The sequence below is a fragment of the Penaeus vannamei genome, chromosome 38 (genome assembly GCF_042767895.1).
Source record: "Penaeus vannamei isolate JL-2024 chromosome 38, ASM4276789v1, whole genome shotgun sequence".
Taxonomy (NCBI): Eukaryota; Metazoa; Arthropoda; class Malacostraca; order Decapoda; family Penaeidae; genus Penaeus; species Penaeus vannamei.
This window is the reverse complement of record NC_091586.1, coordinates 28,389,062-28,394,061: the sequence shown is the minus strand read 5'-3', so window position 1 is coordinate 28,394,061 and position 5,000 is coordinate 28,389,062. Positions and strand designations below refer to the sequence as shown.

Here is a 5,000-nt window from a genome sequence, read left to right as displayed (position 1 = left end):
AGGGAAACCGGGCCGAGATCTGGCGATTGCGCCGGCGTGGTTGGCTCGAGGCAGATCGTCCTCCGCGATACGGATGCTGCCGCTCGAGCGCTCACCCTTCCGCGCTGGCCCTCGAGCGCTGTCTCCTCCATCGCCGATCTGCCGAGTGGTCCCTCGAGTGACAGGCTGCGAAGCTGGCCCTCGAGAGAGACACAGAGCGAGGGAGTGGGAGGGTGTGGAGAGAGAGGGGGAGGGGGAAGGAGAGACAGACAGACAGGGAGCAATCCATCAGAGAAAAAGATTCGTCTGCCTCCTTTTATGAGCGGATTCTCGAGGGGCACATGGTCCCCCCCCCTCTCCTCCTCCCTCCCTCCAGCCCGTGGCTTTCGTGCCCCATATCATGTTTTATTGATCCTCGCTGTTCTTATGCTTTATTGTCCCTTCCCTCTTATTTATGGCGCCCAGGCCGCTCCGCCGATAAAAGCCATAACTCACAGGCCGCGCGATGGTATCAGGGGCGGGGAGGGGGGGGGCTCTAGGGGCACTCTGGGCCCTCCCTGGGTACTGTGGGCTCTCTGTAGGGCTTATGGGCTCTCCTGAGGGTAGGCCGTGCCCTAAGAGGAGACTGCACGTACGCTAGGGCACGGCAGCAGGCCGTCATTGCCGTGAGTCTGTGATGTTGCGACGTAAGTTGAAAAGGCATTTTGTGGGCATTCTGGGAGGTTGGGGAACAGATGACACACGAATAAAGGAATGTAAAAGATGCAGAGGAGACCAAAACGCAGGAGGAGAAAGAGCGTGCCAGGGTAGGAGGAGGAGGAAAGGAGATGAGGTGACGAAAGAGGAAGTGGGAGAAGAAGGAACTGATTGGCGATACATACATTTGCCGGTCGGGCGGGCGCGGGGCTCGCCTCCGCCGGACAAATCATGCATGAAAATCGTCCTAAAACTTATAGGAGGAGGAGAAGAAGAAGCGGAAGGAGAAGAGGAGATAAGGTCGGCTGATGGTGAAGGCGAGGGAGCAGTGGTTGAAGGAATATCCGATCACTTCGTCAGGTCAAGATGGAGGCCGCAGGCAGTGGTTTTAAAATCTACGGAGCCTGCACACCGCGTTTCACTTTCGAACCGAAGGGAGCGCACGAAAAGGCGTTCGTATTAAAGCGTAAAGGTTCTCATTTTATAACCGTCATTAATGTAATCGTTATTATGTGTTAACAATAACATGAATGTAAATATTAGTATTAATTATAGTTATAGTACCAACTAAGCTGTGATTTTCTTCTTTTTTATTTGTGTTATCAATATTAGAATGAATGTTAGAATTATTTATGGTAATAGTATTAGCCTTATCACTAAATTATGATTTTCTTCTTATTGTTATAACGATAATAATAATTATGGTACTGATGGTAAAGACAAGAATCATGATTGCATGTACATGTATATTTACAAGAGTGTACGTGTGCATTTGCGCCTTTATGTGTGTCTCTGTGCGCCAGTGTGTGTGTGTGTGTGTGTGTGCACGTCTGTGTTTGTGTGTGAGTGCGTGCGTGTGTGAATTTCTCTGAATACATTTGTGCGTCTGTGTGGCCGCATGCGTGCGTGCGCGTGTGTGCCAGCGTCCGCGTCGGTTCCCAGGCCGCGAGACGCGACCGACAACCTCCTTCGGCGCAGCTCGCGTGTCGGGGCTTCATCACCCCCTCCCCCCCCCCTCCAACCGGACTGCCCCACTCGCTGCTCATTACCCGGCGAAGGGACGCTTAACGAACACTTGAACAGAAAGGAATTTAAAATGGCAGAGAATCCCCTGTGATTCTCCTGCGTCTCCTTTGATGGAGAGATGATACTTTTTAATGTTTTTTTTTTTTTATCTTTTTTCTTACTTGAGGAAATTCATATCATTTTTAAAATCATTTCCACAGTAATAACACTTTTTGTTTCTGTTTTTTTTTCTCCATTTTGATTTTGTTTTATTTTACTGAACCCATTTTCTTTGAATTGCATCTCCCGATCCGTTTTCTTTGACACACTTTCTCCTTCCTTCTCCTATCCTCCTCATAGCTTCTCGCTTTATTCCCCTTTTCCTCCTGGTAAAAAGGGATGCCCTTCCCACCGACCCTAAAAATCAGGACCGTCCCTAAAGGTCCTTTCTCTCCTCGCGTGGGACAGCCCGCCCCAAGGGAGTGAATAAAAGGGGTTTTGAGGTTCCTTTATCACTTCGCGACACAACGCAACCCTGAAGACTCGGCTCGTTTTTGGTCATGTTTGCTAAACCGGGGTCGCGTTAAGGAGATCTTCAGTTCTGGTTTGGTGAACGAAATTCGTTTGTTGTAGAAATGTGTTCGCTCTTGAGCTTAGTATTTATTCATTTATTCGTTTATCCTTTATCCTTGCTTTGTGATGCGCACGTTTGTGATTCGTCTTGAAGTCAATGTCCCGAATTCTTGAGTCAGAACGAAGGGGTGAGGAGGAGGAAAGAGGAGAAGGGAAGATGAGATAGATTTTCTAGCCCTCCTTCTTATCTCTTCTATTTTCTTTCTTCTCTCTCTTTCCATCTTTGTCCTCCATTCATCTTGTTCATATTCGCCGATATTTGATTTTGTGTTCGTTTCCCTCCTCTCTCTCTTTCTCAGTTAGCCCCGAAAGTCGAAGCCACTGTCGGTCTAATCGGACGAAGCCGAAGAGTCCATCGCACATTGGCATTTAAATTCACGTGTCCGAATCGTTTCACTTGAATCTCACGCACATCCAGCGTGTCACTGATAGCATTAGGTGATGACTTTAGAGTAAATGGTGTGACGGTGACTTTAACGGTCACTTATTTCATCATATACTGTCAGCTTGGGCCATCTTTAGTGCTTTTCGTGGCCTTTCCACTTCTCTCACCGCCAAGGCGATCGGCCTTCTCGCCGGCGGCAGCGCAGTCTTCACCGTCAGCAGTCACCTGGCGGCGTGTGTGCGCACCTTGGCCGCTGCTTCATCACACGGGCGCGCCGGAGCCTCCATTGAAGCCCCGCGCACACGCACGCCTTGCGCACACACGCACACGTGTCCGCTCATTCGAATTAATGCGGCGGATGCAGATTCCTTTCTTCCTGTTTGATTATTCCGTTTGCAGATCTTCGGAAGAAAGAAAGAAAGAAAAAAACGCTCTCATCTCTGATTCTGTCCTGACAGAAGCGAAAATCAACCTTGAAGACAGTGTACATAGAGCCGCGCCTTGCCTGTCCTCGTATTCATTAAGCTTTGCCTTGTGTTCACTCATGCGTCGGTTAGAGTGATGGATCGGCGACCAGACTCCGCCATCTCGCCGATAATTGAATACACTCTAGTAAGCCCCGCTCGCTCGCGCGGTAATGGATGGCGCTCCGGCACATACCCGCTCTGGAGGCGGATAATTGAATACGCTCTAGTCCCTTTCTCCTCGCTGAGCTTTTACGGTCTCAAGTGCACTCGCTTGCTTAATAGTATTTTCCTATCTCCTTTTTCTTCTTATTCTCCTTTTCCTTCTCCTCTCCTCCTCTCTGTCATTCATCTTATTTTAGGAGTTCAGACACTGACATCAGGATACACTCTAGTCCGTGGCCGGTGTCCGCGAGCAGAGCTCTCGGCCTCGGCTGCAAAGAGAGCGCCTCTGGGAGCCTCTCGCGCGACGCAACCGACCGCTCTCCGCTCTCTCGGCGGAGTCCATAAGGGAGGCTCACTTATTTCAAGAGAGCGTGTAAGCCTATCGAGATGGATCGCTGATACCTGAATACGCTCTAGTAGCCCGCCTTGGTGTTGTACCACATGATGGATCCGTTCTAGACCCTTTTTCCCGCGCAGCATTACCTGAATACATTATAGCCGGCCGCGCGGAATGAGCTGTTATTTGTACGCCGTCGTGTACCCTTTTGAGATCGGGATACGCCCCCCGGCCACGCCCCCAAGCCCCACTCGAGGTCTCAGTCATCATCATCATCTTATTCTTATTCATCATCATCATCACCATCATCCTTATTATCATCATCACCTTCATCTTCATCTTCATCATTAAACCATCATCATCGTCATCGTCAACGTAATTACCATCATTATCATACCTCTTTTACCCTTTCTAACTTTTTTATTACAATAATATTCTTTTCATTTGATATAATTCTCTCTCTCTCTCTCTCTCTCTCTCTCTCTCTCTCTCTCTCTCTCTCTCTCTCTCTCTCTCTCTCTCTCTCTCTCTCTTTCTCTTTCTCTCTCTCTCTTTCTCTCTATCTATCTATCTATCTATCTACCCCTCTCTCTCTCTAAACTCAAGAGCAAGAGAGGAGGGCGAAGGGGAGTGAATAAGCGGGTTAAGGAAGAATGGAAGGAGTAATGGGTGGGGAGAGGAGGAGGGGGGGTGAGGGAAGGGCGAATGGGGGTAATGGATAGGATGGGGGTGGGGAGGGTGTAAGGGAGGAACAAGGAGGGAGGAGAGGTGTATGAGGGAGGGTAAGGATGGAAAGGAGGGGAAGGACGAGGGGGGAGGGGAGGGGCGAGGGATAGAGGGGAAGGGGGGGGGTGTAAACAACCAGCACAACCAGGTATCTCTCTCAGCCGCCCGCCCAAAACATTGCTCTCCCGATGGCAACAGCAGTGGTGGCTTCCCTTTGATAGTTCTTAAGATCCTTTGATATCCTTGACATCCTTGACTCGAGCGGCACACAGATCCTTCTTGAGGCTCTCCTGCAGGATGTCTGGGGTCCTTTCCTGAAATAGCTCTGGCTCCGTTGGACTGCTTCTCGCATCTCGTGTCTGTGTGGCCGCGGAACTAGGGCGGACTGCAGGTTTATGTGTGCTATATATATATATATATATATATATATATATATATATATATATATATATATATATATATATATATATATATATATATATACTGCTTCATCAGGGCATGTATGCCTTCGGTATATTCGTGTGTTTTCTAGTTCTTCCCTTTGTTGTGTCTACACACACACACACACACACACACACACACACACACACACACACACACACACACACAC

The 5,000-nt window shown here is 49.0% G+C and overlaps 1 protein-coding gene across 1 annotated transcript in view; it reads left to right on the top strand.

Annotated features, from left to right (window-relative positions):
* LOC113803741 (calcium-activated chloride channel regulator 1-like) overlaps positions 1-5,000 on the top strand; it is a 44,792-nt gene that overhangs the window by 26,650 nt on the left and 13,142 nt on the right. The gene's annotated exons all lie outside the window — the stretch shown is intronic.